The following is a 27,998-nucleotide window of genomic DNA, read 5'->3' as shown; positions in this document are numbered from 1 at the left end:
CATGTCGCCTGCTGCTACCAAAGCGGCTGCCAGGTTAATAGAACCATCGATGAAATCTGGTTTGAGACGCAATGCATGCCGGTAATGCTCAGTTGCTTCCTGCAACTGCCCTCTTTCCTTGTACACATTCCCCAAATTCGACTAGGCTTCTGCCAGAAGAGGGTTCTGTTTAATTGCCAGAGTACTAAAGTGGGCAGATCTGTCCAGCCTTCGACACTGGAAGTGTATAGATGAAAGTAATAGAAGTACACCAGTATTGCCTGGCTCTTGTCTCCAGAGTTGCATGCAGTGTCTCTCAGCTGCCTCAAAATCTCCTGCCTGATATTCTCGATGTGCCAACTCAGATAACCCTTGGAAGGAAAGCATACGTTTCGTTGCTTCTGTGCTGTCGGCCACGTTGCCCACGGAAGACGCCATCTGGAGCTTCTGGAGAGAGTGAAAAAAGGGGGTAATTGAGTCCCGCTGCCGCCACTACTGGCAAGAATGTTTCTAGTGGTAGCAAGCAGGAGCGCAGCAGCCGTACCACTGCTTTGACAGGCTTAAGCGGCGGCAACAGTTACAGGCACCGAACCTTAGGTACTCTGGTTGGCCGTCTACCTCTCATGCTCTTGAAATCTTAATTCTTAACCCTGCCCTCTTCCACCATTTTTCTCCTAATCAGGGAATAAAAATTACCTATCCATTTGCCTTAGAAGAAATCAGAAGTCAGTAGGCCAAACACTTTTTAAAATATTTTTTTCTGTCCATTTGGAAATGAAATTCATGATTGACTTTTCTTCATCATTCATATAGTCAACGTGGAAAACATTAGGGCCGTGAATTTCAATACAGTAAGATGAGAAAATTTTAAATTGGCCTTCCCAAACCACTAATAAGTAACCGATGTTGTATATAATGCTAAAATCTTAGAGACTGAGTTTGATATTTTAAAAGTTCTGAAAACATCAGCTAATTTCTCCTCATCAAATTTCTTATGCCTCAAACCTGAGTATTACTTTTTAAAAGATAAATTTATTTATTTTTATTTATTTATTTTTATTTTGGCTGCGTTGGGTCTTCAGTGCTGCGTGCAGGCTTTCTCTAGTTGCAGCGAGCAGGGGCTACTCTTTGTTGCAGTGCCCGGGCTTCTCATCACAGTAGCTTCTATTGTTGTTCCACAACTCTATGGGTTCCTTTTTAGGTCCTACGAAGAACCCTAGGAATTAGTTCATGTAATTATAGGTTTTTGCAAAATTGTCAAAAGTGAGATATTTTAATTTCCATCAGGTAAGACCAGCGTGTCTTTCTTTGTCAATTTTCCTTCTATCATATTCTGCTATGTTGGATCATATTGGATTGGTCACAGGCTTTTTGGAAATCTGGCTAAGGAGATGTTTTCAGTGAGGCTATTATGTGATTTTCAGACACCACCATATGTAATTGACTATATACTATCCCATTAGAGGAATAACTTCCAGTACTCTTACTGACTACTCTACTGACTTAACTAGCACAAGACACAGAAGCATAAGGACAAAAACCACCTTACAATATAGCCATGTCTTGCACTTCACAGCTCTCAAAGCATGTGTGTTTGAAGAAGAAAAAAAGAACTGAAAAGTATAAAACCAGAAGTTATGCTGTAGAAAATTCTTTCAATCATCAGGCATGTGAAAGATAAGTCAAAGATTCAGTTTTCTTCAATGCTTAGTCAAAATGGAAATTTCCTTCTGTCAAGAATATACTCCAGGGCTTCCCTGGTGGTGCAGTGGTTGAGAGTCTGCCTGCTGATGCAGGGGACACGGGTTCGTGCCCCGGTCCGGGAAGATCCCAAATGCCACGTAGCGGCTAGGCCCGTGAGCCATGGCCACTGAGCCTGCATGTCCGGAGCCTGTGCCCCGTAACGGGGAGAGGCCAGCATACCGCAAGAAAAAAAAACAAAAAACAAAAAACAAAACAAACAGTATACTCCAGGGGCTTCCCTGATGGCACAGTGGTTAGGAAGCCACCTGCCAATGCAGGGGACACAGGTTCGAGCCCTGGTCTGTGAAGATCCCACATGCCGTGGAGCAACTAAGCCCGTGTGCCACAACTATGGAGCCTGCGCTCTAGAGCCCGTGAGCCACAACTACTGAGCCTGCGAGCCACAATTACTGAAGCTTGCGTGCCTAGAGCCCGTGCTCTGCAACAAGAGAAGCCACCGCAATAAGAAGACTGCACACCACAACAAAGAGTATCCCCCAGTCGCTGCAACTAGAGAAAGCCTGCGCACAGCAACGAAGACACAACACAGTCAAAAATAAATAAATAAACAAATAAAAGAATATACCCCATCAATAATGTGTGTAATGGAATGGTGTGAATGAGTATTTTATCAGAATTCCTGTAATGCACAAACCTAGAGCAGTACTGAAATCAGTAATGCATTTATAATAGTAAATACTTATGAGGAAGTAATCCATAGAGGTTTTCTCAAAGATAACAATGAAAATTAATGTGACATTATCAATAATAAACTGTGACGCTGAAATAAACTTTTCTAAACTATTAATAACTAAAAGCAAACTCTAATCAACCATGTTAAAAGAAATCTATGTCTATAAACTACAAAGTTTATTTCTTAAAATTTTATTTCTAAAACACATAAACTGTCATACGAGGAGGCAGTTAAAGAATATATAGCTACAAGAGTGGGGAAAAAGTTTTATAGAGACACATCTGGCAGGAGTTAATTTTCAAATGTCATTTTTCTAGATTTTGTGACACCTATAGTATTGATATTTGAAAGCATTTAAAAAATTGTAATTTGAAGATTTGCTACTTCCAGGTAGAGTAAAATATTTTGAAGCAAAACAGCATTTCCACTGAGAAAAATTTTAAAAAGCCAAATAAAATAGTCAGCATTCAATCAAAAAGTTCTAGACATACCAAGAGATAGAATCATATGACTAAAAGTCTAAGAAAAGAACAGATAATACAAAAATATTTATATAAGATATTGTGTATATTTATCAGGAAAAGTCTTTATCAAGAAAAGACTTTAAAATCATCAGAATTAATATTATATTGTATTTATTTGTATATTTTATTTATATATAGATATTTATATAAAGAACTTAAAGATAAAGCCCTAGTTAAGGCAGTGACAAAAGCAGTAGCAGTGGGAGTGAAAAGAAATGGTTATATGCAAGGATATTTTGTCAGTAAAAGTCCAGGATTAAATGTCTGACTGCATACATGGGATGGATAGATGGAGTGGGAAAAATCAAAGTTAACTATAGAGGTTCTAGTGAAGATGGGGTTGCCATCATCCAACCCAAGGGGTTGCGATCATCCCCAAGGTCTAGGAGACTCCACGGGAAGGTCATGGTCGAGGAAAAGTTAATTGCTGGGAAAATAAGACTCCCAGTCTCTCCATCTCCCTATATTAGTTTTTTTTTTAACATCTTTATTGGAGTATAATTGCTTTACAATGGTATGTTAGTTTCCACTTTATAACAAAGTAAATCAGTTATACATATACATATGTCCCCATATCTCTTCCCTCTTGCATCTCCCTCCCTCCCACCCTCTCTATCTCACCCCTCTAGGTGGTCACAAAGCACAGAGCTGATCTTCCTGTGCTATGCGGCTGCTTCCCACTAGCTATCTATTCCTTATACCAGTTTTGTTTTTCTCATATACGTAGCGGCATTTCATTCAAGGGAAAAGGCATTGATCTGACTGGTCAAATTAAACACCATAGTTGAAGGCACATTTACAGTGGTTACTTCCTCCACAATTTAGAAAGTAACGTTCACAATTTCCCTCTTCCTACACCGCAGAACACATTGGCCATTCCTCCAAAGTTTCCACTCCATAGAGTGGACCAGAGATGACGTTAGCCCAGAACTGAGAGCTTGGCATGAGATGCCAACCCCACCTAGAGCTCTGGCATAAGTTATGACCCAACCCAGCTCTACAGAGGGCTCTGCATGGAATCTTGTCTCAGCCATAATAATGTCATTCTGTTTTTCATTTGGTTTTCTTCTTTGCTTAACTTTCCCTGGCCACTCTGACAAACAAAATTTCAGGCAATCTTGGGCCACTCACTAACTTTATTCCATCTAATGTTATCCAGATTCCCAAGAAAATTACTAACAATAAAGGGGGAAATTTGGAACATGGTGAGTTTTAAGTGCCTGAAATATACAGTTAACTGAATCCAGTTAAGTAGCAAATTCTTTGGATCTCAAATATGCCAGTAGAAGAGCAGACTAAGCTCAATTTAATGTACTCTTACTGGAGACACATGTAAATTCTGGGTCAATTTTGAAAATGTTAAAAGCACATAGCTGAGATTAAAAGAAAGAAAGGAACACCTGCATGTTTCCGAAAGTAACAGAGAAATTAAATCCAGAGAAATAAGAGCAGACTGATGTGTATGGGTTCCGTTCCTTAGTATAGGCCTTATGTAAATAGGGGCTGGAGCTAGAAATCTAACATTACCTTGAGGCCAGGAATTTAGACTCAGAATGGAACAATATTGAGAAGTTAGTACAGATATCCTACAGAAAATTCATGAGGAACTGCTTAGTCCATTAAGAGGGCCAAGGGAGGTGGTGAGGAAGATTGATATCTCTTGAAAACCTTCAGGTACAGAAAACATCAACACCTCTGAAAAGTAGGCCTGTCCTTCCCAGAGTTGTGATGGCCAGGTTGTCACTAACCTCTAAGGCCCTGTAGGAATCAGAAACTGCAAGGAGAGTAATTCAAAGAAAAACAGATGCAGGATGGGTGTGGCAATAAATCCTAGGACCCTATCAGAAACAAAATTAAAACCACTCTAGAGGGAAATTTTAACAAACCAGGGCAGAGAGTATCCTAACCAGAATAGAATAATAATTCTGAGGAAGTTACTTTACTTATTTAAGTAATATTCAATGCATTTCCATGGCCAGGCCCTTTTGAAGAATTCTAAAAGATATACAAACAATTCATTTACATCTTATATATCCCACCATCCAGAGCCAAATTCACTTAAGAACTGTACTGGTGGAAATTGGGCAGCACTATGGAGAAAATAAAAAGGTGTTTACCATCAAAAAACATGAAGGTAAGAAAGATAATGTCTAATTTTTTAATTATCCTGTGGTTTCTTGAAATCTTTTGGAAACCCAAAATAGAGAAACCTTGGAGGAAATGAAGATTTAAATATTTAGAGATTTATCAACTCATCTATAAAAGCTTTATTCATCTCTTCTTTTAATAACATTCCTGAGAGGTATAAATGTGTCCAGTGATAGGGTTGAATAAGCCTGAGAGAATTTCAATTGTTTACTATTCTTGGTCAGCTCTTAAGACCTTTCAGGAGCATCTTGATTTTCATGGCCTCATCCAACAAAAGCAGGATATTTTACAGAAAGTCCTGGGCCACTTTTTGCCTTGCTTTTGTGTTTATGTTTTTGGTTTTATCACATCGGGCGGTACATTAGGCTACCTATTGCATACTCCCTCATTCATGCATGCATTCATTCAAACAATATTTACTGAGTTGAGACATTTAATTAACACTCAATAAATGATGTTTAGATGAATGAATGCGTTTTTTATCAAAGTAAGTGTAAGTACTGAGAAAAATTACAGAATGTATGATCCCAGTCCCAAAAAAGCTTATAACTGTGTTGAGGATAAAACAGATGCTGATGAAATAACTAATATATCATATTGGACAGTTTCTAACTTCAAAAATGAGTTTTTATAAATAATCAGAGCCTAAGGAGGACAAAGAAGGGACAGTTCATTATGGGTTGAATCTATCAATAAATGTACATTTCAGATGAGATTTGAGATTGACCTCAAAGAGGAGGACTTAGATATAGGAACAGAGAACAAAAAAGGCATGGTGATAGCATGTGCATAGATAGTGTGGCCAATATTTATGTTCTTCATTACAGATAGTCAGAGATAACCCAAATGTAACTGTTTCCATGGGTCCATTCTCAGTATCCAAAGAAAACGGCAAATCCTATCTCAGTAAAACTAATGAAAAACACAGTCTTTCACAAAGAGATTGTGAAGGAAAGGGGGAGAGAAAGGCTTGCATCCCACACCACACAACAAAACTTATTGAATTATTTAATTTTCTCCCTCTGAAAATTTCCTCTCCATCTCTCTGTACGTGTCTCTTCTCCCACATCTGGCCACACTCTACCAGCCATCTTTCCAGATCTTTCCAGAACTCTCCATCCTAGTTTCATTAGGCCACAATTTAAACATCTCACAGGTCTCCAGGATGTATCCCCATCACTTATTCCACAAAGGCAAACAAAGGACACTTCTCAGGATCACGTTTCTTTGAAGGAAGAGGTCATGAGGAGTGATTATAAATAATATAAGGTGGAGAGCAGTGACTTAAAATACCATTTTTCACCTTAGAATGTGAATACAGGGAACTTTGGGAAACTAGAAAATCTAGAAAGGATTCACTGATAAGTACTTATGTTCAATGAATAAAATAAAATGTAATAATATGGCTAAACTCTGAGAGATGAACTTTTTCAAAAGTTGCTTTCACACACCTTCACTATTGGGATGTTTGATAAACACACCTTTCCTTCTTTACTTTCTTCTTTCTTTGTAGATACTGGCACCAAACTTTCAAACAATAAGAACCTTCCCATAAGTCCCTTGCCAGGCAAGATTAAGGTATAACAATCCAAACAAATTTTTGAAGAAGATAACTGGTTGAAAGCACAGGAAAAGAGCTGGGTTTCTCTTATTCAACAGTCACATAATGAGTAATGTGGGAATTGGTTTAAAAAGTCTCTCTGCATGAGGGGCTAAGGTTAAGATTAAAACTTCTGAGGCCAGAAGAGCAAAATGACTACAAGAATCCACATATTTTCAAGAGCTGCCCTTTGGATGTGAGAGATTGATTTTTCCCACTATTTTTTCAGCAACCCAACTGGTGTCTTTATTAAACGACATAAGAGAATACAGTGTGGCCAAGAAGGCTTAGATCTCCTTAGCCCCAAGTCAGATATTCTCCAGTGACTGTCCACTCAAATGAAAAAGAGAGATTTACAACAGGAAACTGGATACAACTGAGTGTACTTTAATTTTACCTGAATTATTTATTTTGTTTTCAATTTTCCACTGAAGTGCCTACATTAATATATTTTTAAGAACATTTCCTTAAGTTGAAGTATTCATTCAGTATATTCATTTACTATAATTTAGAAAAGCCAAATGATTTAGGCAAATTCATTTCTATATTGACACAGCAGTGTATTGTGAACTAAATGACACCTGGCAGTTCTTTACTCAGATACTAACTCAATTAGAAGGCAGAACAAGGATAACTACCCATTCAGGGAAGGAAAGGTCACTTAGCCTCTGTAGCTGTCTTAGGTCTCTCATCATCACAGTAACAAATTGAAGACTAAAAACCATATGATCATCTCAATAGATGCAGAAAAAGCTTTTGAAAAAAATTCAATACCCATTCATGGTAAAAACTCTCCAGAAAGTGGGCATAGAGGGAACATACCTCAACATAATAAAGGCCATATATGACAAGCTCATAGCTAACATACTCAATGGTGAAAAGCTGAAAGCATTTCCCCTAAGATCAGGAACAAGACAAGGACGCCCACTCTCACCACTTTTATTGAAGGTAGTTTTGCAAGTCCTAGCCACAGCAATCAGACAAGAAAAGTACATAAATAAAAGGACTCCAAAATGGAAAGGAAAAAGTAAAACTGTCACCGTTTGCAGATGGCATGATACATAGAAAATCTGAAAGACACCATCAAAAAATTATTAGAGCTCAAAAATGAACTTGGTAAATTTGCAGGATACAAAATTTATATATAGAAATCTACTGTATTTCTATACACTAACAGTGAACTATCAGAAAGAGAAATTACGGAAGCAATCCCATTTACAATCACATAAAAAAGAATAAAATACATAAGAATAAATCTGCCTAAGGAGGTAAAAGACCTGTACCCAGGGAACTATACGACACTGATACAAGAAATTAAAGATGACACAAACAGCTGGAAAGATATACCATGGTCATGGATTGGAAGAATTAATATTGTTAAAATGACCATCATACCCAAGGAAAGCTACGGATTAAATGCAGTCTGTATCAACATATCAAGGGCATTTTCCACAGACCTAGAACAAATAATTTTAAAGTTTGTATGGAAACACAAAAGATCCTGAATAGTTAAAACAGTCTTGAGAAAGAAGAACACAACTGGAGGAATCATGCTCCCTGGCTTCAGACTGTGCTACAAACCTACAGTAATCAAAACAGTATGGTACTGGCACAAAAACATCGATCACTGGAACAGAATAGAGAGCCCAGAAAGAAATCCATGCACTTATGGTCAATGAATCTATGGCAAAGGAGGCAAGAATATGCAGTGGAGAAATGTCTGGGCTTCCTTAGGGATGGTTTCATCAATTAATTTGTTTTCTTAAATGGACCATACTTTTCCATGTCTTTGTATATCTTGTGATTTTTTTGGTTGAAAATTTGTCTTTCAAACATTATAATGTGGTAGCTATGGAAATCAGATTCTCCCACTTTCCCAAGGTTTCCTGGGCTTTTGATTGTTGAAGGCTGTAGTAGTCTGTTTGTTTAGGGACCTTTCCAAACTATTTTTGCAATGACTGTTTTCCTTATCGTATGTACGCACTGAAGTCTCTGTTCCTTTAGTTCATGTTTAGCTAATGTTTTGACAGAGATTTCCTTGAATTCCTGCACCTAAAACAAACAAAAATAAATATACACAAGCACATCCACATGCACACTCAAAACCACACACCTCTGCCCATTGTGCAGATTGCTGGATCACTCCTTCAACATTTAGCTGGCCTGCATTGAGTTCAGGGCTCAGCCCATGGTAAAAGCTTAGAGACTCCTCTGGTGTTTTCAGAACATGCATCTTATCTTGAGTATGCATGTGGCTTTCTTAATTTCTCTGGACACATGTGTACTTTCTGTAGGTTCTAATTTCCCAAAGAATCTCCCCTGACTTTGGCTCCTGCATCTTCTGTGGTCTATTGTATTTCAGTGCACAGTCTTCTGCCCCAGCCATCTGTGCTTTGTTAGTTCACCTGGCTCTTCTTTTGAGCAATGACCGCCGCTTTTCCATACTGTGTTCCAAGTTAGCTAAGACAGAGATAAGCATCTTGTGTCAGTCCTTCAGGTAGCTCCCAGACAGGTTAGAACAGATACACAGAATAATCTGACAGTACGGTCTCTTCTGCTCCCTCCTCAAGCACGATTGAGGGTCCCATACTAGGAATGGTCTGCTGCTACTTTAAGACTCTCACTGCATTAAGACTCCACCACTTTAAGACCATCACTACACTAACAGTGGATGGGGCAAGGGCAAGTAAAAATGCCACAAAGCTTTCCTGCCATTTTCAAATTGCCTCTTCCCTGGTTCAGTATGTGTTTGGTTGCTATAAATCTTTGACTGATTTCAGGACTAAGAGAAACTCCAAGAACCCCACAGCAAGAAACAGTAAATCAAACTCTCAGAAGCCAAAAGACACAGAAAGAACCTTTTCTCACAAAGGAGAAAGAAAAAAGAAATTTGTTACAAAGCAGGGATCCTCAGAAAGATGAGAGGTAATTTCCTATATGAAACCACGGAATCAAGAGGCCAGACATATTTAAAGTGCTGAAAGAAGAAAATTGTCGACCAAAAATTCTATATTTGGCCAAACTGGTTTCAAAACTTAGGGAGAAATTAACGCACTCCCAGATGAACAAAGGCTGAGGGCGTTTGTTTTACAACTTCCTACCACTGCCCTATGAGAAATGCTAAATTGAACCTTTAGGTTGAAATCAAAGGACACTAGACAGCAACTCAAAGCTGTAGAAAGAAATAGAAATCTCCAGTAAAGATAAATACATGGGCAAATACTAAAGCCAGTATTGTGCTATTGGCTTGGAACACTACTTTTTATTTCTTACATGATTGAAAAAACAAATGCATAAAATAATCATAAATCCATGTTATTGGGCTCACAAAGTATAAAGGTGTAATTTGTGACAACAATAATGTAAAGAGGAAAACGGAACTGTAGAGGAACACAGTTTCTGTGTGCTACTGAAGTTGGTTTCAATTGAAATTACATTGTTTTAACTTTAGAATGGTAAATGTAATCTTCTTGATAACTACAAAGAAAATATCAATAGACTATATGCAAAAAGAAATGAAAAGGGAATCAAGAGTTCACCACAAGAAAATCGGCTAAGCACAGAAGTCAGTAATGGAGTAAATGAGGGGCAAAAAATGCATAAGACATACAGAAAACAAGCAGGAAACAGACAGAATTAAGTTCTTCCTCATCAGTAATTTTTGAAAAAGTAAGTGGATTAAGCTCTCCAATAAAAAGATGAACATTGGCAGAATGGACTTTAAAAACAACCATAATCCAAGTATATGCTGTCCGCAAAAAACTCACTTGATTTCAAAAGACACAAGTTGCTTTAAAGTTAAAGCATAGAATAAAATATCCCATGCAAATAGTAACAAAAAAGAAGGAAAGAGACACAGAAAAAGAAAGGGAGGAAGGAAGGAAGGAAGGAAGATAGATCTGGGATGGCTATGTTACTATCACACAAAATAAACTTTAAATCAAAAACTATCACAAGAGGAAAAGGAGGCCACTATATGTTGATAACAAGTTCAATCTATTAAGAAGATAGAACAACTAGAAACATATATGTACCAAACAACCCCCCAATACGTGAAGCAAACACTGACAGAATTGAAGGAAGAAATAGTTAGTTCTAAAATAATAGTTGGAGATCAATACCTTGCTTTCAATAATGGATAACACATCTAGACAGAAGATCAGTCGAGAGGTAGGGGGACTGAATAACACATTTACCCAACGAAACCTAACAGCCATATATAGATCACTCCACTCAACAACAGCAGAATACACATTTTTCTCAAGTACACGTGGAACATTCTCCGGGAAAGACCATATGTTAGGCCACAATACAAGTACCAATACATTTTTAAGAAATTGAAATCATGCAAAGTATCTTCTTTAGCCACAGTGAAATGAAGGTAGAAATCAATAACAGAACCATTGATAGCCATTTCCCAACATGCGTGCCTCACAAGATATAAAGCAATGAAGGGAAAAACATAATTTACCATATAGAAAAGTGGGAAAGAGGACATACCATTGACACAGGGTGTGTGCTGTTTCCCGTTGTCAGGGATAGAAATAAATTAGCATCATTTATTCATTAGTGTGTTAATTTCTTGGTCAATCATTGGGCAGCCAGTGTTTCTCCCTGATGGGAAGATTTCCTATACTCAGTGTTGAGTGGAGCCAACCTTGAAAGGGACATTTTAAAGGATTATACTGTGATGGGCTTCACACTACCCTTCCTCCTATGCCAGTATTTAGGCTGGGGTATTTCCATGGAGTGTGTACAATCGTAGGCCCCAGTTCACCAGAATTTAGTTTGACTCGTTTTGTTAATACATTCCCTCAGTACTTTGTCTTTTGTATCCTTTTGCATTTACTTCATTCTTTATTATCACTGCGAAACAACTTTGTTTCCTGTTCAGATGCCAAAAAGTGGATATCAATACCTCCTGAGTTTTACACATCACAGATCAGTTTTGGATATCAGGGACAGAGACAACAGCTATTTCCAATGACTTTGAGACATACTTTGAACATGTGATTAACATGTTGAGTGTTGAAATGTGTGTCGAGCTCATTATACTTGCTCTAAAAGGTTTCAAGCTGCAAAGATTTAAAAATCTTTATCTTTGAATAGTTTTCCTGTGCTGTCCCTTTGTGTCAGACTGTTAATGTGCAGTCTGGCACCTTCAAATAATGTGGCTTTGCAACCAATTATTTACAGGTTGTTTTATCCAGGGAGAACCTTTTTTTTAAAATAAATTTACTTATTATTTATATTTGGCTATGTTGGGTCTTTGTTGCTGCATACGGACTTTGTCTAGGTGGGGCGAGCGGGGGCTACTCTTCGTTGTGGTGTGCGGGCTCCTCATTGCTGTGGCTTCTCTTGTTGCAGAGCACGGGCTCTAGGCGCTGGGGCTTCAGTAGTTGTGGCACGCGGGCTTCAGTAGTTGTGGCTCATGGGCCCTAGAGCACAGGCTCAGTAGTTGTGGCACATGGGTTTATTTGCTCCACGGCATGTGGGATCTTCCTGGACCAGGGCTCGAACCCATGTCCCCTGCACTGGCAGGTGGATTCCCAACCACTGTGCCACCAGGGAAGTCCCCACACAGAGAATCTTAAGGTCAAAACATACAACCTGATTAACTACACTTCCTCCTGTTCACATTTCCCTCATCTTTTCTTCATCTTCTGTCTATGTTTCCTTGGCCCTGTTTATATTAAGTGCTTTTGCCATTATATTTGATTGTATGTATTCCGGTGAGTTACCACAATGCTTTAGGAGACATGCTAGGATACAAATGCATTTAAGTAATATATATATACACATATATATGTAGTTTGCTTGAGTGCAGTGTTTTTTGTTTTCTCTACTGAATTCATTAGCATGGGTCGGTATAATATTTAGCATAGGTTGATATATAATTTGTAAACTAATGAAGTCTTCAAAGTGAGGAAATAAGTCTTTCAAATTTAATTATTTATTTTAAAGAGCAGAATAGCATACATAAACAGGTGCCTAATGAAAACTTGTATTCTAATTTGGAACTCTCATGAACACCTATTTCTTTGTTCTTCTAATGGTATGATAGTAAGTCATTTGATTATTTTTATTTTTATGGCTTTAACTTTAGAACAATGAAATATTCATAAACTTTAAAAAGTATTTTTCTTTATTTGATGGGGGTGGGATACTGGAGAAATGAAAGGTCAAACACCTATTGAGAAATCCATACTTGTCTATATAGTGTGTACTTTTATTTCAATAACTGATTTAAAATTCCTAAAAGGATGCTATAATAAGTTATTATGCCATTTTACAGACTGAATTAAGTGAATTTCAGGGAGGTATGAAACTTGCCGAAGGCTATCCAGCTGCCAAGTGGTAGAAGTGAGAATTAAATCCAGGTATACCTATCGCCAAAGTTTCTGCTCATCTCTTTACATCATCCACTTTTAATAGCCAATGCTTTTCTGCTTACAAATATGACTGAGGTTTCCAGACAGTCAACATTGCTTGTTAATCAGATAGAAAAATTACTGTTGCTTCTCTAAAGACATGTTCCTTTTCCATTAAGTCACTTTAGTTGTTCAAATAATACTTCCAGACAGTAGTCATCATACAGTTGGAGACTAAGAACAGAACTCAGGGATGTCTCTAGCAGTCAGTAAAGACCAACTGGGCTCACTGATGATACTTACGGTCATTTCCTCTAGACTAACATAATGTTATTAAGAAGACCCTAATAATTCACAGTACTGCCCTTGCCTGATTGTTTGTTCTTCTCCCTCTATCACTCTCTCTTTCCCCATATTATTATTATTTTTGACAATTTTTGGTGAATTAAATTCAGGGATTAGTATTCAGGAGCGCTAGTCACAAAGGCAGAGAATCTTAGCTCACACCAAAGGAAGAAAATAGAGAAAAAGTATAAATTATATGAATACACACATATCACACATGTACCAACTATATGTTGCACTTCTCCAAAATCTATTCGGTATCTGCACATTTATTGTATGTTAGCAGTAAGACTAGAAATGAGCATAAGGCTCTGTTTACAACATACAGAAAACAGACCCAAATATGAAAATTACTAGCAATAAGAATGGGGAAGAAAGACTACAACAAGGAATGTAGATGATATTTTTGTTTCTTAGCTATGATGTCAAATATTGAACTTTCAACTTGAGACAAGGAGGCCATAAAAAGTTGTATTAGTTTCCTAGAGCTGCCATGACAAAGTACCAGAGACTGAGGAGGTTAAACAACAGAAATGTACTCACTCACGTGTGTAGAGGCTAGAAATCTGAGAAAAGGTGTCAACAGGATTGATTTCTTCTGAGGTATCTCTTCTTGGTTTGTAGAGGCCATGTTTTCCTTTTGTCTTCACATGGTCTTCTCTCTGTGCATGTCTGTGTCCTAATATTTTCTTTTGATAAGGACACCAGCCATATTGAATTAGAGCCCACCCATTTGACCTCATTTGACCTCAGTTACCTATTTAAGGGCCTTATCTCCAAATACAGTCATATTACGAGGTACTGTGGGTTAAGACTTCCACATATTAACTTGAGCAGGACACAGTTCAGGTGATAATAGAAGATAAGAGTAATTTAAGCAAGTAAGTAACTATTGTTTACAGTGAGCTGCTTAAGGATATGAATTTACTCAAGAAAAACAAGAAGAAATTACATAACACTGTATGTTATACAAAGACATTAAATTAATCATCATAACATCCTGTGAGATGGGCATTAAATTAGACTAAGTAAGAGTAAGCAACTTATCCAGAATTGTATAGTTGGTACTTTCCAGAATTTAAACCAGGTATTTTCCCAGTTCCAGTCTACGTTATATATTCATTTCATTATTTGAAATGAATTTTGAGTCTTCATTTTGCTTAGTTTCTGAAGTTATATGGGGATAGAATGGAGTTGGACATTTTCAGTGACATTCACACATGGGGAAGGAGATTGAGTCCAGAAGCTTCAGCAATGTTTCCATGGAGAACGCTAACAACAGAACCAGAAACACCGTTATTCTTTTGGTTCAGTGATCTTTCCTAAAGCACTACAAGAATCAATCTTAAGAAGCCCAATGTTTTCCAAACTTTCACCAATGGGCTCTGTAGGGTCCTCTAACAATATCTAAGAGACTAACTAGTTTCACGTTCCAAGCCACTTAAGACAAGGAGTTCTGATTGTTCTCTGTGAGGAAATCAAGTGACAATCATAGCTGGTAATTTAGGATAGTTTCTTCAGGGCCCAGGCAAAACCTAATACACAAGTAATAATCATTGTTAAGTGCATCTTTGACAAGGATTCATCAAGTATCAAAGAGGTCTATAAATTGGGAGAAATTATGATCAAAGACAAACATAGACCACAGATATTTAATTAATGCTCAATTATTTATGAGTTTAACTTTGGTTAACCTCGTTTTCCTTCTTCTAGACAATTTCCAATTCATCTCCACAAAGAGACCAGAATACTTACCTTCCAAAACAAGATTTATTGTGTTCCTTTAATTCAAAGCAGACAGTGACTTCTACATTCACTCCACCAAGTTTTGCTAGGAGAGAAAAGGAGACATTATATTTTGTCTTGAATTACATATGCCACCATACTTGACTTAGCCCATCCTACTGGAAGCACTTTGACGTAGATTCTACAGTCTTGTCTTACATCTTCTATGGAATCAAGCCAAGGGAATCACACATAGTTACAGCTGGAAAAACGTTTGTTCTGGGTTGATACTTTTAGCCTTTACCACCAAGACTTTATCGCCAAGATCTATCTTTACAGTCTCTAAACAGGAGACCTTCTTGCCTTCCATTTTCATATTGACAAGGAAGGTAAAGGGAAGAACTGAGAAGTACCCAAAGTCAGCTAGCAGCCAGCACAGATAAATCATCTGTGGACATATTGTTTCTTTCAAAAGATATAAACATAAGAGGAAGTCCTAGTGTTTGAAACGATTGTGCATAATAGAATTCCATGAAAACCTAGAAATCCAGATGCAGATCAGTAACATATTGGCTAAATAAGCCGTTATGTTCATGCAATGGACAAGTGTACAGACATTAAGAAGAACGAGATACTCTTTTCTATGAGATTGTCTTTTCACTGAACTCATCAGTGCTGCAAAAACAATGTTACATAATACTTTTTCTTTAACATTATACCAGGCATCCTCATCTTGTCCTGCATATTGCCAGTGTTACTAAAGTTTATCATTTACCTCTTTCTCTTTTAGACATATAATTTCTTCTTATTTTGGAAGCATTCATCAATCCCCATTTTACTCTTTCTTTTAAATTACAAATGAATATTGAATTTTATAAACTATCTTTTGTGGGATATTTCAAGTGATTGTATAGTTTTGCTCTCCTTGGGCCTTGTTATATGGTAAATTATATTTTGTTATTTTATATATTCTATTTATTATATATTGTATTACATTTACTAATTACATTTATTATAGTATAATTACATTATAATTAAGGTAGCATTTTGTTTTAGATAGACAAAACAACCAGTGGAATAGGAAGCATCTTAAAATTAGATGCAAGAGCATAAGGGAATTGAGATTAAAATAAAATTCACCTTTTGGATCAGGAGCAAAAATTATTCAACAGAAGTGGGAAAATATGGCTATCATTACTAAATTCTAGATACAGCAACTAGTTAAATGTTAAAAAATAATGAAACTGTAAAAGTATCAGAAACCTGGGAGACATGAAATAAAGTATTCATGAGGAATACCTTTCTAAGATACAAAGAAAAAAGGATACATTTAATTATATAAGAATTAAAATTTGCCTCATGGCAAAATGCACTACAAAGGTCAGAAAACAAGCAAAAGAAATTGGGAAATATATTAAGAAATGGATATGCTTTCTTTACAACTTTTGAGAGAAGCACATGTTTCTTTTTCCTTTAACCTGTTATGGGGGTATTAATCTATAATGTAAGTGCATGGTTCCTTTCCTTTAACCTGTAATGTGAGATTTAATCTATATGGTAATTGCATGGTTCCTTTCCTTTCATCTGTAATGTGAGTGTCAACATGCGGCACTGTTTCCAAGCACAGACTTTGGATGTTCCTGTACTGGTCCCATCACTGACCATCCACAAAAACTTACAAATGTTGCTTCACTTTCCTGGGGGTTAGAGTCTTAGCTACGAAATGGAAGCAAAACAGAACTTTCCCGCAGGGATGATAGAAGGTTTAAAGGAGTAAATATGTAAGTGACAGCACAGTGCCTAGTACAAGAGAGATCAATAGAAGTACTTATCAATTTTTAAAGAGACAGATGAAAGAAATCAAATGTGGTGATTTCAATCTATTGATATATATTCTTGACTTTAAACTACCTTTTCATTCATTGGATGACCTAACTTACTCATGCTTTTTCTTAATCTAGTGAACTTGGGTAGCTAATATCACAGTTTAAAATTTTTGCTTTTATATTTACAAGTAAATTTGACCTGTAAATTTCTTTTTCCTTACAGTCCTAATCTATTTTCAGTATTAGGATTATATAGACTTCATAAGATGAATAAAGGAGCATTCTTCCTTCGCTACTCTCTAGAAGTTTTTCTTTGTTAATATTGATGTTATCTGTTTAATAGTAGTTCGATAGAATTCACCTCCCAAATGATCTGGCTGGGTCTGGTCTTTTCTTGGTGAAAGATTGTAAAGTATTGACTTCATTCCTTTACTGGTGAAAGAACTCCAGCTATAAATTTCCTCTTGTGTCAGTTTTGGTAAACTTTAGGAGCTAGGAACTTGTCCACTTTACAGAAATGTTCAAATTTACTGGCATTTCATATATTCTCTGTTTGTACTCTCTGCTATAACATGGTCCTGATTCTTTCTGTATATTATTTACTTATGTTTTTGTTTTGCTTAATCAAAGTGTGTTTTCTAAATCTTTTCAAAGATATACTTTTGACTTACTAAATGACCTCAATTTTATACTTTTTTCTGTTTTATTAAGTTCTGCTCATATCTTTATTATCTATTTTTTCTATGTTCTCAGGGTTTATTGTTTTACTCTTCTGATGTCAATTAAAACACTTGGGTATTAATTTTAAGAAATCTTTTTAGTTATAAATAGTTGAACTTTTTGAAGATTCCAGCTTAGTTGTAAGTATCTAAGGGTCAGCTCGTCCACATTGTTGCTAGCCTAAGGCTTAGTTCACCCTATCGCAATGTATATATTGACATTTTTTACCCTCGACTTTCTGTGTTTTGCTACTTCTCACTTTTCTTTGGAGAGAAGCCCTTTGAAATACCCTTAACTTATTTTACAGCCAATAAGTCTTTAAAATAATGTGTATTTTTTAAAGATAAATCTACTTATATAATTAGGCAGAAAATCTGATCTGCCATATTTTTAAAAACAGCATAAATTCACTCTTCTCCATGATTAATCTGCTGTATTACACGACCTTTCAGTTTTTAGATTTATGAATGACATGTACTTGAAAAATGTTTTAAAGATCCTACCCAGTCTTTTAAAACATCCTTGTTCCTTGTTTCAGTTCTAGTTTTATGTATATTTTCTGCCTTGCACCTGATTATTGCAACATCTGATGAATGGCCGTGGGAATCTAATCCTGGTATTGATTGTTTTTTGCTGATTCTCTCCACTTCTAGCTGATTTCTTCATTATTGGATAAATTTAGACCATGAGTTCACGTTTAGCTAAACTTTATCTGTGGGAATGCTATAGGCCTGTGTTGAAGGTCTACCTCTCCAGAAAGGATTTAGTTTTGTGTTTGGAATACCATCGATTTGGGAGCATTTTAAGTTAATTTCTTAGCTTCTGTTTGCAAGACCGCACATAAATTTGCAACCCAAACACTGTGAACACAGTTCTGGGGTTCAGAATTCTCAAGATTTCCTACCTGTTTCCTACCCAGAGCAGAGGCCAAGAGAATTTGGTCTTAGTCTCCCTTTGCCACCAGATATTTTTCCTCCTGGCACACCCTTTCATTAAAGGTGAAGCTAGGGATATATAGGTTTAGTTCTAACTTCCCATCTAATAGGGATGGTGTCTTACCTCCTGCCTCTCATGTGGTCATGGCCATTTAAAAACAAGTCTCTATGTCAGGTGTGTCATTAAACTAAGGCATCCAGACAGATGTCTATTTTTATGGCCTATGAGCTATGAATAATTTTCACATTTTAACTGGTAACATTTTAAATGGTTACCTAAGTACCTAAATAATATCCTCAATTTTGCCTCTTTGGTCTACAAAGCCTAAAATATTTGCCACTTGGCTCCATAATAACAGGGTTTCCAGCTTCTGTTCTAAGCTATCAAGATCTTCAATCCACTCCTAATATAGCTATAACTCTCACACATGTTCCACCCTTCTTTCATGGGTCCTGGAAATTTCTACTGCATACTTCAAAAATCAACCACGCACTTAAAAATAAGTTGTGTACACTTAACCTAGCATACCTAACCCTTTTCCTTTAGGAGAGTTTTTCAAGTAGTCTTGCCCACCGTATTCTTTAGAGCTTCATTAATAATGGCAAAAAATTAAAACAACTTAACATTCAACAAATGGGAATTGTTCATAACAATTATAGAAGCACATACAGTAGAAAACTATAAACTGTTATTGAAACAGTGAGACATAACTAGTTTTATTCTTAGAGAACTATGTTTATTTAGGTCCCTTTTGTTTAAATAAGTATATTTCTGTGTATGTATGTACATAGTCATGTATTTATATACACATACATTATTTGTATGATATAGTTATATAAACATATGAAATACATACCTATACACATACCTTTGATTTATATTTGTATACATACACAGGAATATAATTATATATATTATATAGTTATATACATTGAACTGAAAACTGGTAGTATACATATATATCGTGTATAAATGTGTGTCTATGTGCATGTGTAGAAAAGCAGGTTGAGAGATATGGAAGCATGAGTTAGACAGGGTTCACGATTGGAAAAGTAGTTATGTGGAGGTAGTGAGGTTAAGGCCCATTTGATTGAAAATATTGCATATTTTTACATAAATTGTTATGATGAACAGATTCCTATGTAAATAAAATTATAAATAGCTATACATACTTGTATGTGTAACGTATAATTAAAATATATATAGTTTTATAGATGTATTATATTTATATTACATAATATAATTGTCTTATACTAATACATTATGTATTGTGTTATAGAGAATATATTAACTATAGTGTATTATATCAGATAATAATAATTATATATTTATAATATATATATAAATATATCTATTTATAATTTATATATTATGATATAATTGTTTTATAATCAATATTACAGGATATATCATATTAATATTATGAACATATTAACCATATAAATACATTTCATTTCTCATATATTTTGTATATAATATATGCTAGGCAAAAATATATATTAATATAATACATAGTTGTTATACATTAATATAAATATTAGTATATTACATTTATATATCAATATAATATTTAATACTGGTATATTTATATTATATTTAATATATACATAACTAATGCTCTTTAAAGCCATCTGCTACAAGTAGAATAAGACCAGGAGTATGGCCAAAGCAAATTCTAAAAATATTAGATTACTTATATTCATTTATATGTCATTTTCCTGGAATTTGCATCTGGCTATTAGAGAGGACACACAGCAAAATCAACAAAAAGTGCCCAGGAGGACATAGGATCCTTTATTTATCGGAACCTCAAAGGAAACACAGTGCTGTCCAGTCCCCCATCAAAGAGCCAAGAGCAAACCTTGAAGCACCCAGTAAAAGCCCATTCAAAAAAGCTTTTCCACTTAAACTGGAAAAACTTAAGTTCCCAAGAGACCCCCTACATCAACCACCGAAGCTCATTTGGCAGTAAAAACAATAATGTTCACCGAACAACAAGAAACCCAAAACAATAGTTGTTTTAGCACAAACAAAAAAAAGCAGCTAATGAGTGTCTCTCCTGTTTGAAAGAAGGGGGTGGGAAGTGGGCAGAAGACCTGATAGGAAAGATAAAAAGAAAAGGAAAAGGAAAATAAAAGTTTCCAGTTGGACACTCAAGCTGTCTTCTCCATCCATTTCGTCAAGACCACCAAGTCAATGTGGAGGCTTTTTCCTCCTTCCCTTTTCTTTTCATGACACTGGTCACAACCAGCACTGCAGATCCCATCGAATTAAGGAATGCTGTTGCCTACACGTGTGAATGAGCTGTCAGTAAAGTACTGAAGTAGAGGAAACCTAAAGTGAAACGTCCTCATGAATGTCCATGTGGCTGAGCAGGAAGTTAGCCTCTCATAGATGTGCTAAAGAAGAAGAGTCGGCTTTTATTTTATTTACTTTTCCCCGGACTGTGTTGAATGACTATCATGTACACGTTAAGGCTACTTTTTGCTGAGGATTAATGCACTGGGAGAGCTGAGAGAAAACTGAACAGTAGAGCTTTTTCTTGACCAGTTCACCTTACTTTCCCAAACTCTAAGTCTTTCCCTAATGCTTTCTCCTTTTTATTGTAGTAAAATGAACAGAACACAAAATTCACCATTTTGATCATTCTACAATTCACTGTACCATTCAGTGGAATTTAGTAGTCACAATGTTGTGCACCTATCACCTCTGTCCAGCGGCAAAACAGTTTCATCACCCCAAGAGGAAACCTACACCCATTTTAAGGAGCCATTCCCTATTTCCCTCTGTTCCAAACCCCTGGCAACCACTAATGTATAATATCTGCTGTGTGTATGGATGTATCCACTGCTGGACATTTCGTATAAATGGAACCATACCATATGTAGCCTTTCGTGCCTGACGATAAGTTGTGCAGTGGTAGGAAAACTAAAATGCAATGTGTACTGTATGATGCATGTTTTACTGAAGTGGCTTGGTCAGATTATAATGATTTATGATAGAAATCACGTAAAGCAAGCATCACAATTCTCCAGGAATGTCCTTTCGAATGCTAATGATAATTACGAATATGTGAAGCCCCAATCTTTCATTTGTATTGACCTTATCTCAATAATTCTTCTCCCAGCAGTGCCATAACTAGAGTTGAGTTCTAAAATGTACCTTCCTCTTTTCCCATAGAAATTGTCCCACAATTTCCAAAAGTTCTCAAAGGTGAAAAAGTGCACACGACGTTTATCACGTTTGCAAATGCCAATGGAAATGCTAAGCTAACACTGTCCAAAATGCAATCTTCTTCTGTGAGAGCACCCAACTTTAAACAAATACACATATTCTAAATACAGCTTAGACCTGTGACATGTTTTGGCCACTGAAGTATGAGCAGACATGATGGCCTTAAATGAGCAGAAGAGGCCTTAAATGGGCTTGTGCGGTTGGGCTCACCTCTTATGTTTCAGTGAACTTTTAGAGAAGACAGGGCCTGGGAGCTGTGGCCTCACAGTTGGGCTCCAGACGAAGAGGTGTGTGACAGACCTCAAACTGACCCAAAACACGGAGCAAAACTAGCCATCTAGAGGTCTAAAAGAGAGCCACTGCAGCTGGCCCAGAGGTCCAAGAAAAATAAATTCTTGTTTATGTAACTGACTTTGGTGTGATTTGTTCCAAAGCATTATCACAGCAAGAGCTGACTAACACAACATCCTCCAAATCATTGTTATGTAAATGAATGCCACCATGCCTACATTTAAGGCAACTGTGTACTCAAATTGTGAGAATTGTGGAACTCTTGGTGCCTCTCCAACACAATATACCTGGCTAAATTTCCACAAATAAGCTCACTAATATGCCACAAAGATCTCCCTCAACTTTTGTTAAATGTAATGCAAAGTTCTTTCTTTTCATTTTCTGCTTCTACATAGTTAAAATGATGTTTATCAATGTAAAAAGGTTCTTGCCGTTTGGCTTCTGTCGTTAGAGTCTTTTGAACCCTTTGGCTTTTCAGCTCCTCGGCTGTAACATTTGAACCAGCAAATGCCCCAAGGAGAAAAGCTGCGCCAAATGTCAAGCTTGCGTCTGTGTTTCCCTTCTCTCCAGAACTTGGCCCACATGTCTTGGTGTCTCTCTAACATTCAGACGCCAGCAAACAGAAGTTTTCCTACTCTATCCAGCTTTTCTAAAATTTCTTTAGACTTCGCCTGATCTTATGTTATTATTCAACTATCATCTCAATTACCCCTAGGAAGAAAATTTACAATTTTTAGAGAAAACGGAACCCTGGTACATGTTGGTAGGAATGTAAACTGGTGCAGCCTCTGTGGACAACAGTATGGAGGGTCCTCAAAAACTAAAAATAGAACTACCATATGACCTCACAACTCCACTCCTGGGTGTAAATCCAAAAAGAACAAAAACACGTGTTTTCAAAAACATGTATTTGAAAAGATACATGCACGCCAATGTTCGGAGCATCAGTATTTACAATTACCAAGATATGGAAGCAACCTAAGTGTCATCAAGTAATGAATGGATAAAGAAGATGCGGTACATATAACCAATGGCATACCACTCAGCCTTAAAAAAGAAAGAAATTTTGCCATTTGCAGCAACATAGATGGACTTGGAGGGCATTGTGGTAAGTGAAATAAGTCAAACAAAAACACTGTAGGATATCAACTATATATGGAATCTAAAAAATCCAGCAATCTACCGAATATAACAAAAAAGAAGGGGAGTCACAGATATAGAGAACAAACTAATGGTTGTCAGTGCGGAGGGGGAGGCGGGGGCAATACGGGGTGGGGAAGCGAGAGACGTAAACTACTGGGTGTACGATAGGCTCAGAGATGTATTGTACAGCACAGGGAATATAGCCAATACTTTGTAATAACTGTAAATGTAAAGTAACCTTTAGAAAGTATACAAAATTTTTTTGAAACCGAAATCATACTGAAAATTGGAAACAATTTACATGTCCATCAACAGGAAAATGCACATATAAATTATTGTATTTCCCTACACGGGAATCCTACATAGTGAGGAAAGTACGTGAACTAGACAGATCTTTACGTGTCAGCATGGATGACCCTAGCCAAGATAACAGTAAAAAAAGCAAGGAAGAAGAGAAAACATAGTAGAATACTATATGAGGTTTAAGAGTACTTCAAAATGGAGCCTAAATAGAAAGACATGCATGCAGTGATGGAGACCAAGTTCAGAAGCGTGGTTACCCAGGGTCAGCTGGGGAGTGGCTGTGTTGGGGAAAGTGGTCACAGCAGGCTCTTGCACAGGAATGGTCATGTTTCAGTTCACACGCCGGCTGGAGGACGGAGGAGTGTCTGCGATGTTATAATGTGAGCACGCTGCGTGTGAAAGCCATTGCTGACCACATCTAGGGGACCTGATACGCGGGAGCTGGTAGTGGGTGGAGGCAGCCAGAAGGTGGTGGTAGAAGAGGAACGCTGTGTGCATAACGCCTAAGGCCTGACCAGAGGACGACCACTGTTCTAGAAACTGGACACCAATCCAACTTCTACGGCCAGTGTTAAAAGACAGACTGAGCCTTGTTTAAAATAAGACTTTCCGTGAGCAAAAATAGATTCAATTCAGGCACCACCAAAGCGGAAGTGGTGAGGAGCGCTCCAGCCACAGGAGCTGCAGAGATGTTTATCTTAAAAGGGCCGAAGCCAAGCAAGGAAATGCCTGACTTGCTATCGCTTTAAAGCCTAGTCGGTGGTTTGTGACTGGTGGTCCTCAGCGGTGTGCGTCACCCTGAGCCGTTGACAGGCTTAGATTTTGGTTGGTTTACGTAGGCGGCCGCATCACTCGAGCCACCGCAGGCTAACGGCCCCCTGCAGGGTTCATTTACTAACACCAGTTGTCTGAGTCCTTCCTCTTACTCGGTCACTTCACTTCCTACGCCTCAGTTTCCCTTCTGTGAAGTGGATATTCAGTAGTAAATTCTCTGAGGAGTTGTCAGTACACAACAAAGTGATTATTAGTAACCAGGATCATGTCCTGAATGCGTGGAACACGTCACCATTTGCCAACTACCGTGTCAAGTTAGCAGACACTCCAGAAATTAAGAGCTCTCCACATAAATTCACACACCCGTGCACCAGGTGAGGGACCACAGGCAGACGTTCACTCCGCCTTTCGTGTGTCCCTCACGGAATACACGCTCTCTCCTGGGCGGGGGAGCACAGACACTTACGGGAGTTTACGTTTAAAATGCGTTGATACAACCAGGTCTCACGTTTGTTAGGATGAGTCAGCAAACGCTTTTTGGAAACCCCGAAGTCTCCACACCTCGCACGTTTCGCGCTGCCTTAGTCTCAGGGCTCAAGCCCCTTCTCTTCAGGCCGCGTCACCATGGGAGACAGGGCTGCGGGGGGACGCGACGCACGGCGAGCGTGATGACGTCCTCGAGCCCCGCCCCCACGGCACCGCCCGCCGACGTAAACCGCCGCCCCGCGGCGTGGAGGGCGTAGCTGCCTGCGCCAACACCAGGCCACGCGGGGTCTCCGGAGAGCGGCATGTGGGGTTGGTCTAGCTGGGGCCCGTAGCCCTATGTCTTCTGGCTGCGACGCCGGTCCTGCGCACGCTGCGGGGCTGCAGCCGCCGGGCGGTGGGCGCCCGAGGGGCCGGGAGGCGAGCCGTGTTCCCCAGGCGGGTGTGGCCATCGTGTCCGCAGCCAGCGTCCCCGAGGCCGCGCTCGATCCATGATCACTTGGTGAAGCTGCGCCGGGACAGCGCGGCCGACATCTTTCCGCGCTCTGAGGACCTCTGCGCGCTGCAGGACTCGGTGCCTCTGCCCTCCGTGCGCGCTTCCCTACAGGAGGGCCTGTTGGACTTAAGGCCGACCGCCTCCGCGGGGTGCACTGGGCGCCACTCCTGAGCACCCGCTGCCCCTGATCTGTATCCAGAGCTTCTTCCAGCCACGGCTTGTCGAGACAGGTTTGTACTTCCCGCTTCCAGGGCCCCTCGTGTGGGCGCTGAGAAGCGGGGTGTTAAATGGTGCAAGGTGGAGAGTGGGCACTAGAACCAGTGCCCAGTGCCCGGGTGTGCGTGCACTAGACGGGGCGTGCGGCCTAGGACTCCTGCCAGCTCGGTGACCCCGGCCGCGTGCCTTAAGGCTTCAAGGTCTCAGTGTTCCCATCTGTAGCGTGGGCTGAACAGGACCCAGTCTCTGTGGCGGATACAAGGATGCACTGTGTTAATGCTTCTAGACTCTACAAAGTAGAACACTTTGCACAGTTTGGAGCATCGTTAATTGTTGCACAGATGTTACCTGGTCTGTTGAATGACTTTGCCTGGTGCACACCAAAGCGATTAGGAAATGGATATATCCCGGCTTCATTTCCTTTCCATTAAAACAGGGCTCAGGAAAAAAATTGTTTTTCAATAGTCGTATCATATAGTGCAAAGAGCACCGGTGTGAAGGGCCTAGCTTAGGGTGTGAATTCCAGGGCTTATGCTCTCTGTGGCCTGGGCAGGTTTCTTTTGCACTGCAATCCCCACACTTGTAAAATGACGTTAATAACCACTCTTTCTGTGGGTTCTTAGAATTAGTTAAGCAGGTTATGTGTGTAAAGTAGCCTGGCACTTGAATGAGTTGTCAGAACCAGTGGCTGCTGGAGACGATGCTTCTGCCGTATGTAATCTTCCCTTCTACTGGGCAGCAAGTAAACACAAGCACAGTAGTCAGTGCTCTGGAAGAAGTGAGTTCTGGTGCTACAGGGCACAGAATCTCTTTTTTCTTTAATTTTTATTTTATATTGGAGGATAGTTGATTTACAATATTGTGTTAGTTTCAGGTGTACAGTAAAGTGATTCCGTTATACAGATATCCATTCCTTTTCAGAGTCTTTTCCCGTCTAGTTTGTTACAGGATATGCAGTAGAGTTCCCTGTGCTGTGCAGTAGGTCCTTTTTGATTATCTAGTTTATATACAGTCGTGTGTATATGTTAATGCCAAACTCCTAATTTATCCCTCCCCCCCACCTTTCCCCTTTGCAGAGCACAGAATCTTGGAAGGGAGACTTCAGGGTAGGATTCTTGGAGGAGGTGCCATCCTTTCTAAGGATATGTAGAAGGTCCTGGGGTGGCAGGAGAGAGCAGTGTGTGTTGACGTTTGAGAAATATAAGAGAATATGGCAAAACTAATGTACAGGACTGGAACTCAGGGTTTGGGAAAGAAATGAGAGTGGATACTGGAAACTTAAGGGGGGCCCAAGAGATGGGGGCCTTGTTTGTCGTCTCAGAAGTTTGGATGTTTATCCTGAAGGCTGTGGGAAATTTCCACCAAAGAACAGTGAGATGGACTTGTGGTTTAGAGGCTCACTCGGACCTCCATGTGGAAGGCAGTTGAATTCGTGCAGGGTGAATTGTAATCTGAGGGTCCCACTTAAGTTATGAAAGGTGGGACTGGGTTTTGCAGATCTGAGAGAGAATGGGTGAGGCCTGGTGACTAGTTAGAAAAGGGAGGGCAGCAAGCGTGGGTGAAAGTTTACAGCTGCATCTTTTTGAGAGATACAGAGCACAGTACGAAGGGATTGGGGGTGGCGAGAGTGCTTTAGAGTGGCCTGGTAGACGGGTCTGGACCCAAGATACAGATCTGGGCTTTTTGGGAGAACACGTGTTTGAAGGCATGGTAGAGACTTAGTTATTCACAAGAAGATCCAAAGAATCCTAGGACTGAGAGATTTTTAAGTGGGTATATTTGAGGATGTTTATAAGCTGTGAGAAAGTAGCCAGCAGAGGAAGGGTGTAAAGATCTGGGACAGGACATGATTGTTCATTTGATTTTGAAAAGCTGAATACTCATCGTGTGCCTGGCCCTTTTCTAGGATCTGGGGTTCACACCATCTGTTATCTCTTCTGCAAGGACAGTTCAACTCATCCCCTGGTGAAGAGAAGTCAGATTATTCTTTGCATCCCATGCAGGTATAAGAACTGTTCTGTACCTCTGAAGGGACTTTACTCAACCAGAGTAATAAGTTAGAAATCAAAAGGAATTAGAGCTGGAAGGGACCTTAAAGGCCACTGTACTTAATTTTGCCTAATATTTTACACTGAATGTAAGAAAAGTTTATTGCAGAGCCCATTCTCTTCAGAGTTCCTTCACTGAACTTTCTTTATGTCTTGCATCCAGTGGGTCTATCCTGTAAATTTTGGCCTCCTCCTCAATTTGCTTCTTCATCCATATTGCATTTTGCCCAGACTATGGCAGAAACTCCTGGGTGGTTTCACGGCCCCTGGGTTCAGTTCCTCTAAGTTCATGTGCCTACTCGGGTTAAGTGATCTTCTAACATAAACAGATGTGCTTAAACTAATGCTGCTGATGGCTTGCCCACACAGAGTTAGTGCAGACTAGCCGCCCAGCGTGTG

General features: G+C 38.7%; 1 long non-coding RNA gene across 1 annotated transcript; it reads right to left on the bottom strand.

The window, feature by feature from the left end:
* Window positions 1-320: 320 nt before the first annotated feature.
* On the bottom strand, window positions 321-24,969 carry LOC309797511. The gene is made up of 3 exons (XR_014292686.1): window positions 24,823-24,969; window positions 15,160-15,235; window positions 321-426 (listed from the first exon to the last, which is right to left on the bottom strand). It is a non-coding gene; the product is annotated as an uncharacterized lncRNA (long non-coding RNA).
* Between the last annotated feature and the right edge of the window lie 3,029 nt (window positions 24,970-27,998).

This window comes from Mesoplodon mirus (genome assembly GCF_964341445.2).
Source record: "Mesoplodon mirus genome assembly, contig: HAP1_SCAFFOLD_664, whole genome shotgun sequence".
Taxonomy (NCBI): Eukaryota; Metazoa; Chordata; class Mammalia; order Artiodactyla; family Ziphiidae; genus Mesoplodon; species Mesoplodon mirus.
This window is presented reverse-complemented; position numbering and strand designations above follow the sequence as displayed.